Source organism: Hesperophylax consimilis, unplaced genomic scaffold, assembly GCF_061612785.1.
Source record: "Hesperophylax consimilis isolate HC1 unplaced genomic scaffold, BYU_Hcon_1.0 scaffold_102, whole genome shotgun sequence".
Taxonomy (NCBI): Eukaryota; Metazoa; Arthropoda; class Insecta; order Trichoptera; family Limnephilidae; genus Hesperophylax; species Hesperophylax consimilis.
The window spans coordinates 65,833-82,592 of NW_028301327.1; the positions used below are offsets into that span (position 1 = coordinate 65,833).

The following is a 16,760-nucleotide window of genomic DNA, read 5'->3' on the forward strand; positions in this document are numbered from 1 at the left end:
CAAACTCACCTCTGCGCATATTCGAATTTATGCAACAAAATTCTCTCTATAAAATCTGTAATCTTATCTGTTGATTAATAAATAAAACCACGGGGTCAAGCAGTCATCATTATAGACAAAAAACAAAGGCTTGACCCCCCAACACCCTCTTATAAATTAAAATACCTATCATAATAAATTTGTACAAAACATGGAAGATTTGCATGAAATTTTAAATTGTGCAAACGCAGTTTCCTTTACAAAACTTGCCGTTTGCACAAAATTGAATATTGTGCAAATCTTCCCTTTTAGATACCAACTCCCTTTAATATTTAAATTTGCATGAAATTTGAAATTGTGCAAACGCAGTTTCCTTTACAAAACTTGCCGTTTGCACAAAATTGAATATTGTGCAAAGCTATTTTCTCTCTTTAATATGTAAATTTGCACAAATTAAATATTGTGCAAAGCTGCCTTGTAAAATATATTTTCTCTCTGTAATATGTGCAAACTCACAAAATGTATCTGAATAAAAATGAGCCGGGCAAAGTGGGTTGAAGAACAGTCAGGGACCTAGTCAAAATCGTCCCCTTCCAAGTTACGCAACAACGGCGCTCTCTCCTGTGACAAATTCCGGGAACCCAAGAATAATTCTCGGAATTTGTCGCTAACAAAGGGAGAGCTAGGCCCGTTGGTCCTTTAAAAGGCGGACAACTTGTGCAATTCGGCAGAGAGCCAGCAACCATCGAACGACCAACACCTCTCCTGGACTGCCCTGACTGCCATCTTCAAGCCTCTTCTGCCCTGGACCTTCACTTCAACCTGGCCTTCTTCTTTCTTCCGGCTCCCTGGTGTTCATCAAGAAGAAACTTTTACAATAGTCGAAGCGTCCCTAGTCAGGGCGCAGGTTCCCCCCTACCTTCCTCCCCCCTGCCTTATACCTTTCTCCCACATTTTCCCCATTTCTCCCTTTTCCCTATATTTTTCCCCATTTCCCCCCACATTTTCCCCATTTTTCCCTTTCGTAATTTTTCCCCATTTTTTACCACATTTTTCCCCATTTTTCATTTTCCCCATATTTTTCCCCATTTTTTCCATTTTTTTTTAATATTCTCCCTACTTTTTCCCGACCTTCCCTTCCAAGGCGTCGAAGCGGCCAGCCGGCCACTCCCGCTATATCGTCTGTGCGGCCGGCGACTACAGTGCCGTCCCGTACACCGATGATACACTTATATACTTAATTGGAGATAACTATAAAGAACTAATAAATATTTTAAATAATGAACTAGATGATGTATCAAGATGGCTAAAAATAAATAAGCTTAAATTAAAAACAAAATGTATGGTGATTGGAAATAAGAAGACATTCAGTGAAAGCAAAATTAAAATTGATGGTGAAATTATTGAAAATGTTACTGAAATCAAATACTTAGGAGTTATATTAGATTCCAAACTAAACTTCAATAGACATGCCGAATATACCCAAAAAAAAATTGGCAAAAAGATATCTTTTTTGGGAAGAATCCAGCCTAAAATTTCCAGAAAAATCGCCATCACCATTTACAATTCAATAGGCCACTTGCATGGATTTCATAACGACTTGGAAAAAATCGCGTGGATAGATCTTTTTACTAAGATTACGAAAATGTTAGTAAAATTTTGTAGAAATGTACATTTATTTTTATTTTTAAATAAATAAATCCATTATTTGGGCTCGTGTCGTCACTACATGAAAATGTCCCGTCTACTGAAAATGTTCCTATTAATTTTGTAAAATTCCACACTGATTTAATTTTTTTATATGGCATCACTTTGATTTCAGGCGAATTTTTGAATTCGTTCACTAGATTTATTGTTTGTTCTCTGCGAACTTTTCATTTGGTTTGAATTTTTGACAGATGTAAAGAGAACCCCGTACAATTTAGATGTCGGTACTTGTGTGAGTTGTTCATTTATGGTACTTGTTTTAGAGGTATAATGGGTATAATGGTTATGGTGCTGATTTTATCAAAATCAAATTTTATAATATTCTTATTATTATTACAATTTAAAAGTACAAGTATATTACATTGGATTTATTAATATAGACGTTGTACATTATAATGATTTATGATCAATAAGATGGATCAAGGAAAAAAATATTTATGAGATGTAATATTTTTGGTATGCCTCGTTATTCTGCTGTGTCATTCGTGTGGAAATCGTTCTTTTTTTTTTAAATGATTTTCGGCTATGTAATCATTGTTTTTTATCACCTATAAAATTATGAAATTTTCAAAAAATCCCCAGGGTTTCAAAAATACGATTAAAAAAATAATAATACAGAATGTCTTAGAATATTTTCCTTAACCGGAAAAAAAAAATTAAAAAATATGATGCAAGTGGCCTATTATTGCTCCACACTTCAACTACTGATCAGAAAGAGAACAGAAAAAGTTTCAAATTCTCCAAAACAGAGTAATGAGAATAAAACTCCAAAGAAATAGATTTTTAAAAATAATTAAAATGTTAAAGGAACTAAATTGGTTAACCGTGAAACAAATACTGATCTTGAACACGTTGATATTTATTCAAAAAATATTAAACAACATGTTACCAAAATACTTCTCAAATAAAATTGTATACATTAAGGACATTCACAGACATTACACAAGGACTAGCAAGGAAATAAGATTAAACAAAAAGGACAAAACGAATACCCAAAACAGTTTGCTGTACGTACAAAGGAATTAAGTTATATAACACACTACCAGAAACTCTAAAGTCCTCACCAATTGAAAAGTTCAAGATGTATTGTAGGAGCTTCATAAAACAAGAAAAAATATAGTGAATTTGAAATATTATAATTAATTAACTGCAATATGAATATTATAATTAATTAGAAATCGGTAACCTTAAATGTACAAATTACTAAAATAAAATTCAAATAAAAAAAATATATTATAACAACACAGATACGTTAGTAATGGAATACTAAATTGGAATATTTTTAAAATTATAGTAAAAACTCCACAAACTATAAAAAAATAACATAGGCAAATAAAAATTGTCATCTAAAATTTTGCTTTTCTACTTTTCTTGTTTGCAAAGCTAGTTATAACATCATCAAAATCCAAGTTTCTGGCCTGACCATTTTCTAAAGATAACATTCCCAAACTTGTTAAACGTTCTTGACCCATTGTGGAACGCAAAAAGTTTTTCACTCTAGACAACAAACTAAAAGATCTTTCTGCTTCCACAACTGTTACAGGCAGAGTACAGAAAATTCGAATGGCAATTACTACATTAGGGAAGAGATTTGACAGTTTTTGGTTTGAAAGAGTATTTAGTAACTGCAGTGGATTTAAATGTTCTGAAAAGTTTCCTGGTTGAATAGTTTTTAAGTGTTCAATTCAGGGCCTACGGAGCGTGCGGGACTGCGGGCCTAGGCGCCCGGCCCATGTCCGTTCCTAGTGTCATTGGCATTTTTTAGTAAAATATCCGGGCCCCGTCCCGGGCCCCCCTTAGGCCCGGGCCCCAAGTTTCGGACTTGGCTAACGTGCCCTCTCGGCGGCCCTGAGGCGCCTTCTATATCTATAAAGACGGCAAGACAAACTTCCTGTTTAGAAATTGGTAAATTAATATCAGTGCTGATGATGGCAAGGTTATCCTGAGTGGATTTTTTTTTCCTAAATCCAAATTGAGATGGAGAGAGAAGCTGTTTACTCTCGACAAAAAATTCTAATCGGTTTTTAATTAATTTTTCATAAAGTTTACTGAGGGTGGATGAAAGAGCGATTGGCCTGTAGTTGGATCAAAAATTTGGAGATTTGTTTGTTTTTAAAATAGGGATGATTATTTGAGAACTCCAGTCATCAGGCATTATACAAGTCTGGAAGGTTTTATTTAAGATGCTTAAGAAGTGGTTTACAACATTATCATTACTATTTTTGATTATGCTGTAAGGTATACCATCTCTGCCTGGAGATGAGTCCTTGACTGTTGATAAACAATTTTTTAGCTCAATTAAGGTGAATGGAGAGTCTAGCCAATGATTAGACATGGGAGTATTATAGATGGGCGTTATTTCATCTAAGTTAGGAACAGAAGGGGGGGCAATTTTGTCCAAGAATTCATCTATCCATTTAGAATGAGACGCTCGAGGAGATGGTGAACTGAAAGAGGATCGAAATCTTCGGATCATAGACCAAACTTCCGAAATTGGAGTGTTCGGAGATACTGAACTGCAGAAGTTGTACCACCGGATCTTTTTTTTGACCTCAATACCCTTTTGGCATTGGATTCAGCGTTTTTGTATATAAGATAGTTCTCCATAGTCATATTGTAACGATAGGAAAGAGATTTAGCTTTCCGAATTCTTACTACTTTGGAACATTCCTCATCCCACCAGGGAGTTGGAGGGAGTTTTTTGAGAGATTTAGTTTTAGGGGGAGGATTTGATTTATTTATTGCAGTTATGAGCATTGATTTGAAGTTATTATAATCATCTTTGACGGAAAATATATCGGTGGCAGGTGAATTTAGTAGGAACTTGTCCATATGAGAGTTAAATTCATCCCATTTGGTGTGTTTCGTTTTAATCTTTGTCGAAATATGAGACTTGTCCGATTGGAAAGAAGTTTGATAAGTAATGATGATCGGGAAATGATCACTGGAGCAAGGGTCGGGGGACACCACCCACGAGGAGAGAGAAGCCAGACTAGTAGAACATATCGAGAGATCCACTGTACTGGGGTTTGTGCTGGGGCGTGAGATCCTAGTAGGAGATCCGTCATTCAAAAGGAAAAGGTTGGACTGATCTAGGAAATCCATCACACTGGTCGGAGAAAGCAGAACCCCAGACGGGGGAATGGGCATTAAAATCGCCTAATATAAAGAAAGGAGGGCTTAGTTGACTTACAATTTGCAACCAAGTTTGTTTATTGAAGTGGGCTGTTGGGGGAAGATAGACTGAAATAAAGGATGTGTCCTTTATTTTAGCTGCAACCATTTAGAAGTCAGCATTGGGGGGTTTGATATTATTTATTGGGGAAAATGATATGGATTTTTTAATAAAAAGGGCAGCACCGCCGCCCGAACCTTCCGGGCGATCGTCGCGGAGACAGGAATACCCTCCCACATTAAAGTGGGTGGATGGAGTAAACCAAGTCTCCGAGATAGCAGCCAAAGAAATAAAGTTGGAATTTAATAGGTTAAGGAGATCAGATTTGTTAGAAATAGCACTTCGGCTATTCCACTGAAGTATTCTGACATCCTGAAGAGTCATTTTGAATAAATGATTTTAATGTGGAAATAATAGTAGCAGCGTTGGACGGTAGATTAGTTTGAGAAGAAATAAGGTCAATTAGAAGCATAATAAGAGTTTGGATAAATGTAGAATTGTCTTGGGAGAGTTTTTCAGAAAGTTTAAGAGAGTTCATTGAGGACGCATTATAATTATTTGCACACCCATTTGTGGCATTTGAAAGAGGTGAACCATTGGGATTTAAGAGCAGTGAGTTGTGTTGTTGCTGATCGTATCCAGGAGCCAGTTTAGAGATAGCGTTTTTGTATGTGAATTTAGTTGAACGAGAAGAAGTTGTTGTAGTGGAGGGAAGAGGGTTGGATGAGGAGTTGCTGGATAAAGCCTCAGCAAATGATTTTTTAACAGGCGGGAATAGTTTAGAAGCCTGTAGAAAAGACAAGTTCTGAGAGGCCATAGAAATTTTAATATTTTTTTGGCGAGATTGTTCTGGGCAAGATGTGTTGACAGCTGTATGTGAGCCTGAGCAGTTAAAACATTTAGGTGAGGAGGAAGAAGGACATTGGTCAGCTGCGTGGTTTTCTCCACATTTAAAACATCTGGGTTGAGATCTGCATGCAGCTTTGGTATGACCAAAACGGCAGCAATTGAAACATTGAGTGGTGGGATATGTATACATTTCAACTGGTAATGAGTTGAAGAATAAATATATATGGGAGGGAAGAGATTGACCTTCAAAGGTGATAACAACAGATTGAGAGGGCTTCCAGGGTCAAGCACAGAAAATTCGATAACTTTACAATATCGGATCGACAGACGTAACTTCCGACGAGTTTATATCAATACCCCCTAGCATGTAAAAGCTATCGGTAACTATATCAATATTGATAACGCAATAAATAAGAAATCGATATACGCTGGCAATACTGAAGCAGTTGTCTATGGATCGCTTCTCAAACGTCAAACGTCAAACTTCAACGGTTACCAACGGCTTTACGTATTATCTACAAAAATCAACTTATTATGATGTCGAAGTCAAATGAATCAATGTAAGTTATTTATTTATCTTGTTTATATGGGATTATCAATAAAGATGTGCTTGTAGACATTCAGAATGCTTTATTACAATTTCAGCAAGAAAGTACGGTCGACGGCCAGTCAGATTGATTTTCATCGATCATGAAGACACTTAATATAAGTCCGTAAAACACTTTTAAGCTGATATTATTTTTGTTCTTTTCAGACATGGCGTGATTTAAAGTGTAAGTCGCGGGCAAAAAACGCCGATGCCAAGCGAGCTGCTCTCAGAACTGGAAACACTGTTACCATACCGGTATTAAGTGACATCACTCAAAAAGTGATTAGTATCATTGGCAGAGCCAGTTCTGAGGGCAGTGGAGTTCCCGAAAGCTGCATAGGAGAGGGACCAGAACAACTTGTGCTGGATATTGAGGTCACTAATGTCTTAGAATGTTAATATAATATATATTTGCTGTCAAAATGGAAGTTATCGTTCATCATCAATGCCAATTATTTGTGTTTTATAGTACTCCGATCAGCAGCTCTTCACGCCTCAGCCCAGTGTAGGGATGGAAACTGGGCTGAGAAGTCAACCCAACCCAGCCAAGAAGAGGAAGCTAGCTGCTACGCCAGATGTCGGCTGTCGTATGGCAAAAGCTCAAGAAGCCAGCAACAACATCTTTAAAGAGCTTGTGACAGTCGCCAACAGATTTACAGATGTTTTTGAGGTATTTCCTACATATTTCTTTTTGAATCACTCCCAAGTAATTTCAAATTAAGTAAAATTTATGAATTGTTATTTATAATTTCAGAGTTCAGTGGCAACCTTTCAAAGTTCAGTGGCAACCTTTCAAAGTTCAGCGGCGGCCTTCTTATTCTCATTAACTTACTAATTAACCATCACGCCGTTTCCCGCAGGGGTAGGCAGTACCAGTATAAAGGATGTACCGCCAATCAACTCGGTCTTGGCACACACTTCTTGCCTCTTTCACATTCATACATCGTCTCATAAATTAATGTCATCATATACAATGTAAAACGGAAATACTTCGATGTAAAAAAATGGTCTCATCGGTAAATTAATGAATTAATATCTATCGTTTCAGAGGTACACTGCAGCACAAGAAGAAAGGGTTGACATACTCCGACAACAGATATTGAGGTATTACAGTACATATTTCATATTATTATGATGTCACTTGAATGATTGAGTATGTCTCAAGAGAGGCACGAGAAACACGATAATTAAAAGTTCATGAAGCGAGGCTAGCAGCCTACAATGGAAAGCTGGTACCTACTCTAATATATATATATATATATATAGCAGTGAGGCATGGAACTGGCAGAGGAACGATGAAAGTATAATGAATGAAATCTCTAATAATACACTTTTCTTTCTATTTCTAGACCAACAGATCCAGTACCATCGACTTCCCATAACTATTCATTGCAGTTGGAATCTGAAGACGAGGAAAATTCAATTTAATTTTTATGTGTGCCATTTGTTGCAATATCTCTGTTTTACTTGTTCATTAGAATAAGTTTTATTTTATTTTTATTTTATTTATTAAGTTAAGAAATATACATATTTCGCTTTATTAACTTAAGTACACATTTTATATAAGTACATTTCAATTTTGTTCACTAATTTTAAAATCAAACGGTTTTCTTAAATATATTAATTCTATTACTGTTTTCAAGCTATCGGGAAGGAGATTGTATACGTGTACACCCTCATAGCCTGTATTTCTTTAGCCACTTTCAGTCTTTGGTGAATTTGAGTACATATATGTAATTTGTTATGTACTTGTATAGTGTTCAATGACTTGTAATGTTTACATAAATGTTGTATTTGTGTGTATGAAGCCATTTTGGTTTTTGTAGATTTATAGACATATGTTATATTCATACAGTTTTAGTAAAATACTTTTTTTATGTGCTCCCGTCTGGAGCCAGTGAGACCATGGTATCCCCAATCGGGGTATGTTGCGAGGCTGAAGGAGATAGGGAAGAGGAAAATGGGGAATTAAAAAAATACACAGTTTAGCAAAAATAGTAATTATGTAATCACATAAATATGAAATATTATCTTATCATAGTAACAAGATGTTAGAATCTGTCTTAAATGTAGCAGCTAGATTTGAAATTAGACAAAAATATCATTATGTAAGGTAATTAACAATTAGTCTCACAAAATTTTAAATGTGTTTTTGGCGGGTTCAGTGGTCAGTGAGAATCTTCTTCAGCAATGCGGGCACAGGCAGTTCTTCATCCAAACATTAAAAATAGAAATGACACAAAAATTGTATTTGTTTATTGTTGCTTTACTTTCTTTCAAGTTTTTTTTATATTTAATAGTAAATGATTGAAATGTTTAAACTTTGTTTTATTAGATGGGTAAGATGAGTTTATTAATTAGAGAAGTACTTCCGAACGACTTGATCTCTCACTCCGCGGGCTGCTACTACTCTGCTGACATCTTCAGCCTGGTTTAATAGCTCAATCTCTTCTATCACGATATTATCAATAAATTCATCTGTTAATCTGAAATAAAACGATTATTATTTTGAATTGTTGCCTTACTTTCTTTAAATGCATTTCATTTAGTTAAATAAGGAAACTGACTTATAGTGCTTCATCATGTTGTATAAAATAGCACATGTAGTGATTATTTGACCAGCAACTTCTGGCTCGTAATGGAGAACTCTATCTTTCCTAAGGCAACGGAATATAGCCTTCCATGCTCCAAATAGACGTTCTATGCAACATCTCGCCTTACAGTGCGCCTTTGTATATTTGTACTCTGCACTTCCCTCAGCTGCATCAAATATTGGGGTCATGAGATAAGGTTCCAATGTGTACCCGGAGTCACCTAATTGAAACATAAACACCCATTACAATAGGTATATATAACTACTAAGTTATGGATTGTTGAAATATAATACCTAGCAAGAAATACGTCCCAATTCTCTGATTACATAGTCTGGTCATTTCAGTTTTTACTGTACTACTATTCCAAACAAATTGATCGTGGACAGTACCCGGGAAGCGTGTGTTAATACTTAATATTGTCAACTCAGCATCACATACCTGTATAACAAACATGTAAAACCTTCAATAAAATGTGAAAACACCGTACACCAACTGTTTTATTTGTAAAAACAAACATTTTACCACTTGAACATTGAGCGAATAGAATCCTTTATGATTTTTATACTGCTCTTCATGTCTGGAAGGGGTCACAATGGCAATGTGGGTGCAATCAATGCAGCCCAGAACATGAGGAAAGTTTAATTTGTCCCTGAAAGCACTCTCAACTTGCTTCCTGGCTTCGTTTGTTGCTGGAAAATGTATCCACCTTCTATAAAGGTGCTCCAACACTGCCTTCATAAACACTTTGATGCATTTACTGACGGTTGTCTGACCTATAGCCAGCATATGGTCTTGCCCCACCCCACGTTGGTAACTTCCTGTGGCGAAGAAACTTATTGGTGCTAATACCTGTCAACATTATAATCCTTTTATTAATGATCGACATTGTGTTTTTACAAAGATATCATAATAATATTAAATGCACTTACTTTAATGTACATTGGAAGTCCGCTTGTACTTTTTGACACTAAAAAGGGAGTTAGTTGATCTATAAGATCTTTAACCATTATACGAGATATCCGGAACAAGTGTCTGAATTCAGTCTCTCCAAGTTCAAACGGATTCAATTGATCGTGTAAACGGCGTCTTTCAATCTTACGAGCTTCTTTAGAATCGTTAGCCTGCCTCCGTTCATTGATATACCAGTAATTTTGTAAAAAAAACGGCATTATTAAAAAGTTGTTTTTATATCGAAAGTTTAACTGACAGCCAAGAGTCCGCGATAGATTTGGCGGGTTTTTGTCAATCGTCGGTTGGAATATTTGACAAACGTGCTCGCAAATAACGCCAACTGACCATAGACAATGAATTTTGTCAATTGTCGGTCGGAATATATCCAATCTACCATTGACCATGCTCGCAACTATCGGTAACTGATCTTATATGACGAATTTTATCGAATTTTGTCAATATCGGGCTTTATCGATCGTTCATGCTAGGGCCCCAGGTAATTATACCCTCAGAGGAGTCCTTGTAATTTAGCCTCCTGGCTTTTATGGGATTGCCAATGTGTTGGGGGGTTGAAAGTGAAGACAGAATTTCTTCGATGGACAGATCGGTCGAGATACCTCTGACCAGGCCCATGCGAGTGACATTGAAAGTAGGGATATATGCCTTGAACTTTGAATTAGATGAAATGAAGATATTTTTGATGAAACTGTTGGCAGCTGGCCCTGAGAGGAATTCGACGGAGATTCGGAAGCGACCCTCGGCTTTTACACCTCCAGGTTTGATTGAAAGATTCTTGCTATTTTAAAGGAATTTGCCAAATTCAAGAGGGTGGATGGTTTTTCCTTGCTCAGTTTTTTGGGCGTATGCTATGAATGGGCCACGGGAATGAGGAGAATAAAAGTTTGTTGGAGAAAGTTGAGAAAGTGCTGGTGGGGACTGTGAAGTCGAAGGAGAGTCAAGTTTTATTGGGGAAGAAGGAGTAAATTTCCTTTTTTTGGTAGAAGTCAAAATGACAGAATCACTGTCAGAAATTTCTACATTTTCCCCGTCTGGGGGGTCTGGAGAGGGATCTGGGGGCTTTGTAGGGGGTCCAGGAGGGAAATCTTCCTCCATTATTCACAACAGTAAACAACTACAATAATAGTATGAAAAATGACAGAAGTAAAAAAGTTTATAAATATCTGGAAATCAGCAGCGAAAAGTGACTCCTGGAAGATCAGGAGGGAGAAGAAACCTCAAGGCACAACACACAACACTTTTTTTTGCCAGAAAACAAAAAAGAATGGTGAAAAATTAATTTTAGATAGAGCAAAACAAAACAACTGATGACAGCCAAATGTTATTGTTGCAATCCTCATAAAAATATTGAAGAGCTTAATTTTTACGTTGATGATTGTCGGTGTCATTGAGTAACTAATAATTTTGTGTATGTTTATGATAAGGTACCTATCTACTATTTTATTTGTCTAAATAATGTCATGTAACATAATATTACTTTGTTGTAAAATATTATTATTATTAAAAATAAAAAAATAACATTTGTTTCCACGTTTCCGTGTTTTAAAACTATAATGATATTATTTACCTAACTCCCAACAAGAATAAATTTCCGCGTAAGTCTAAACTTTTGCCGTATTTTACTGAACATCACCGCTTAAGTCATTTATTATTTTATTTTCGGTTAAAAACGTATATGTGTTTAAATACATAATTGTAAAGACAATTGAACATGAAAAATAAAATGATTTGCCGCGATTTCGATGTAAATATATTAATAAAAGTTGTTTTATGTCTCTCCTGAAAAGTGGCCAAATATGATTTACGCGGTGATGGATTGCCGTCGACGATATACTGGAAGGAAATAGCAGGAGTGGAGGTTTTCCTGGAGACAGGCAAGACTCTCCAAGGGTTGTACTCATAGATAGAAACAAGGGGAAATATGACATTGAAGCGTGCCAACTGTCACCGAGATACGATAAAACGGAATGGATTATCAAAGTGGCGTAGCCAATGAAAGATATGCATTTGGTGGTGGGTAGAAATAGAGGCGGGGCGCAGCTGTGCGTAGATGTGATTTGCAGCTGTATGACTAAATAAATTTGGCGATCTGCATTGTGTGCACGGTTTCATTCTAATAATGGTTCATAGTCCATCTCCCCTGTGTCTATTATCTATGGTCGTAGGGCTCATGATACATGTATGTGGTATGTATGAAGTATGTACAAAGAAACCATATTTAAAGTGTAGTGACGTGTGGCAATGAGGCGTCCTACCCACTGTGTGGGCAATAACATATTGTACCGCCAGTTCTAGAATAAACTCCTTTGCAAGCTGATGTGCCTTTCAATTATACCTTCATACATTACATATACATATACAAATAATTTATTGTTTTATCTTACAAATCAAATAATATATTTATTAAAAACACAAGGCAGGTATAAAACACTGGAATGTCATAATGCCTTCATTTTCTATGAATAAGTTCACTATTTTCTTGTGGGACATTGAACAGAGGACCTTTGAATGTGTGATTTGGTCCGCACTTAGAAACATGGCAAATTTCTTTATGTCTATTCTGCAAACTATGAATGATTCATCTCTCTGGTCATCGTCTTCTTCTTCTTTATCGGCATCTGAAAACAACATTAAATAATTACATTGCGGTCTATTTGATAGTTCCCCTATCTCGACAGATTGGGATTGCAATATTAAGAGCAGAGGCGTCAGGTGGGAATGTTGGCCTTGTTCTTCCGGTATTTCAATATAAAATGATTAGAGGAACTGGCATCATTGATCTCTTCGGCAACAGTGCGTAGTCAGGAAAAACAACAAATGTTTTCTACACGGTTGACATTTGTCGCAAGAGAATGGGTAATTTCTACGACTTGTTCTTGAGTTCAACAATTCGGCTGTGGAACAATTTGCCAGACTCTGTCTGCCATTCAAGACCCATGTTCACTCATTCCTCTCCTTAAAATGACCCTCGACACAGCATCTCCAAAATCGACATAGTTCCTAAGAGAAATTATTTACTTCATGGCCTCCTAATAAAGAAAACAATACAGCAAATATAATGGGGAATTACACCATCATCATAATGTGTATAGCGCCCTTCGTGGCAGCAGGACGCGTTCCAACGCGTCCTACAACCGCTTTGTGTTTTTTTTTGTATTTTCAAGGGAAATGAGGCAAAATCCCTTAAATTATCCTTTCCCTTATTTTTAAAATCAATAAAATAACATTTTAACTTAAATAAAAATAAACTTAACAACCAGTTATTAGAACTTTATAATATGTGATTTGAATGCAGTGCTTTAAAAGTGAATATTCGGAAATTTTGCGCAAAAATATTCGATATTCGAAACGAACGTCGGTCGGTAAATGCACCCCAGATGTTTTAAACGGAATTCTCGGAAACTCTGAAGGCAAGTGTTTTGCTAAGCCCATGGTAATTTACTATCCCGTCGTTTTTTATTGCGGGCGGAATGCACCACTTCAACAATCACCAGGAACAGGATTACATGGAGATGAATGATGAACTCGCCGAACGTCACAGCAGTGCTGCCAGGGTCTCTTATCCATGTGAGGTGTCAGCGCTTTATTAGCAGCAGACACACACCTGGACGGATGACGAACCTCGTGCTGGCACTGTTGGTGGATGCAGTGGACTCTCTCGCTGCAGCAGCTGGTCCAGTTTCATCACCACCAAAGATTCTTGCTGCAGAGTCTCCATTTTCTATCTTCGTCGAACGTCACAGCGGTGCTGCCAAGGTCTGGTATCTGTGAGAGGATATTGTGTCAGCGCTTTGTTAGCAGCAGACACATACCTGGACGGATGACGAACCTCGTGCTGGCACTGTTGGTGGACGCGGTGGACTCTTTCGCTGCAGCAGCTGGACCAGTTTCCTCACCACCTGGGATTCTTGCTGCAGAGTCTCCATCTTCTATCTTCGTGTCACCTGTTTCTGTACTTCATTTTACTTAACTTAAATTCAGTTTATTTTTGTAATATTTATATTTTTTTGTAATACCTACCTGCATCAACTGTAAAGCGCCCCTGAGGTGATATCTCACAAAAGCGGCGCTATACAAATTGTCCAATAAATAAAATAAACGTCTGCTTTCTGAAGCGGCAAAAGCTCTCGAGCGAAGAAATCCGGCGTGATGAAATTTGTACAGTTAGAATTCGCAATGATATTTCAATCATATTTTGTTTAAAGTTTTTGTTTTTGTTTTTGTTTTTGTTTTTATTTTCTGTTTTTGTTTATGTATTTTGTTACAGATGACACACATAAACTTCACTTTGACTTAGGTTCAAGATTTTACTTATAGCCTGCGATAAGCGAGCCCTAAGGGTCTGAGACAGAGGTGTGAATCGTCGGACCACGACAATAGAAAGAATTGTATTTTTTTTTTTTTTTTGCTGGATTTTATTTAGGTATTGGAGCTAGGAAGGAGTCTGAAAGGGTCGAGAGGATTCACTAGGTGGCATGAATGGCTGGGGGGTGACTGGAGTGACTAAGGTAGACTAGGATGAGGTGATTTTGCACAGCGGTGCTGCCAAGGTCTGTTATCTATGTGAGGATGTTGTGTCGGCGCTCTTTATTGGCAGCAGACACATGTCAGCGCTATATTAGCGGCGGACACATGCCTGAACGGATGACGAGCCTCGTGCTGGCACAGTTGGTGGACGGGGTAGTCTCTCTCGCTGCAGCAGCTGGTACAGTTCCTTCGCTACCTATTCTATTCTTGCAGCAGAGTCTCCATCTTCTGTCTTCGTCGAGCGTTACAGCGGTGCGTGCTGCCAAGGTTTGTTGTCTATGTGAGGATGTTGTGTCAGCGCTATTTATTGGCAGCAGACGCATGTCAGCGCTATATTGGCGGCAGACACATGCCTGAACGGATGACGAACCTCGTGCTGGCACAGTTGGTCTAAATAACAAATGTAGATCCAAGGAAATAAATTGTACAGCGCCCTTGAGGTGATTTTTCACAAAAACGGCGCTATACAAATTATCCAATTATTATTATTATTATTATTATGAGCTTGACAATTTGACAATTCATAACTGTAGAAAAAATTGTTTTTCTTGGTGATACTTGCGATTATATCATTTTCTTTTTAAAATATTACATACCATTAAAATTATCCACAGTCATATTTTGGAATCTTGAGGACACAGTAGCCATATCAGTCTTAATTTGTAAAATAAATTGCCGCGAAGCATTGGCCTTCACAATGAGTTCAGGAGACATACTTTTCATTCTATCCACGGTAGAACGTAATTGCTTTAGCGCAGGCATCACTATTGAAATCTGAAATAAAGCAATGACAAAATTATGATTGATAATTATAATTATTATAACTAGATGTAACTCGCCACGCGTTGCTGTGGCTCAGTCTATCGGTGCAGACAGAGAAATAATAGCGTATGTTGCTTTTACGTCCAACAGATGGCGCTGTTTTTTATTATTTTTAAAAGCATGTTTTTACCTATCACAGGTGACATCTTTATAATATAGGCGTATAAAAACACACGCGTATTCGAATGCGACGTTGTGTCAAAATTTTACAGCAATCGGTGACGAACTTACCAAGTTTTAAGATTTTTAACAAATGAACATTTACATTTTTATTCATATAGATTTCTGCCTCGCTTCTGAAATCAATATAAATAATCAAAACAGCATAAGCGGTTTTAGTGATTCTAACATTTGATTGAAAGTTTTTCGTGCAGTGGAATCTCATTTTATTACTAAAAATTAAAAAATCTCTTTTCATAAACATTACGTTGCGGTGATTATATAGTGCTACAGTCTCACTCAGGCAGAGAATATATTAATATCTAATAATGAAAAGTAACACAAGATCTATGAAACAAAATGCAGAAGATTCTCCACAAATCGTAATAATAATTTTCTAAATCAATTCACTAAAACAATTGACGAAAAGTTAAAGCAGATGGAAAAAAACATCATGGATAAATTCAAAGATATTGTGAAGTCTGTTGACTTTCTTAGCACACAAATTGAAGAAATCAACCACCAAATGAATAGTGAAATCTCGCAAATTAAAGAAGACATCAAGAAATTACAAATCTCCTAAGACGTACATCTTAAAAAAATAGTGGATTACCTAGAAAGTAAAGGTTGAAGCTCAAGAAAATATGAGTCACAATCTAACAACGTGAAGATACAAAACATCCCGGTAAACCCACTGAAAAACCTGGTAGCTATGTTCCATAATTTATCTTCAAATGTATTAAAATCGGTCATACAACCCAAGGATGAGACGTATACATAGCGACAATATAACGAGTGTGTTAAGATTTGTTTGGGCTTGATGAAGTCTTCAATAACAGATGCATGGTTTTTTGTGTTTACTGCACAAAACTGCATTTCACTTTATTTAATGTTACAAAGAGTTAAATTATTCCCGACCCGGACAAAACACTTTTACTAATGGTCTGTAGACCATAATGACTGCTTGTTACTATTTTATAGGAGAGAAGAAGAAGGAATCCAGCCGGCGAGGCTTTTTATAATCTAACCAAGTAAAACACATTGACAAGCTAATTGTAAACAAACACTGTCAAAGAAAGCCAATTGATAAGGCAAAACATCTGTTTTATCTGTTAGCCCTAGTTTTACCTCTGACCACTAGGTGCTAGGCAGGAGCCTGTAAAGTAACTGGTGGTGAACTTTGCTAATGGTTCCATTTTTAATAGAGCGCTTAACAAAGTTAGAAAATAATTTGTGGTTAAAATTTAAAATTATGGGCTGATACTAATTATGTATCTGTACCCAAAGGGGTTTTTACATGTATACTTAACAGGATACACGTTAAAGCAATACAGGGAGTATATTAAAATGTTTTTGCTAACAGTGTGATAGTTGGAGCTACAAGACATAG

At 36.6% G+C, this 16,760-nt stretch overlaps 2 long non-coding RNA genes across 2 annotated transcripts; one reads left to right on the forward strand and one right to left on the reverse strand.

Moving 5' to 3' along the window:
- The first annotated feature begins 6,182 nt into the window (after nucleotides 1-6,182).
- LOC149408750 (uncharacterized) lies at nucleotides 6,183-6,925 on the forward strand. Its single transcript, XR_016305402.1, has 3 exons — nucleotides 6,183-6,270; nucleotides 6,465-6,674; nucleotides 6,769-6,925. It is a non-coding gene; the product is annotated as an uncharacterized LOC149408750 (long non-coding RNA).
- A 5,358-nt stretch (nucleotides 6,926-12,283) lies between these two features.
- On the reverse strand, nucleotides 12,284-16,429 carry LOC149408751 (uncharacterized). Its single transcript, XR_016305401.1, has 3 exons — nucleotides 15,984-16,429; nucleotides 14,986-15,163; nucleotides 12,284-12,480 (listed from the first exon to the last, which is right to left on the reverse strand). It is a non-coding gene; the product is annotated as an uncharacterized LOC149408751 (long non-coding RNA).
- Nucleotides 16,430-16,760: the final 331 nt, after the last annotated feature.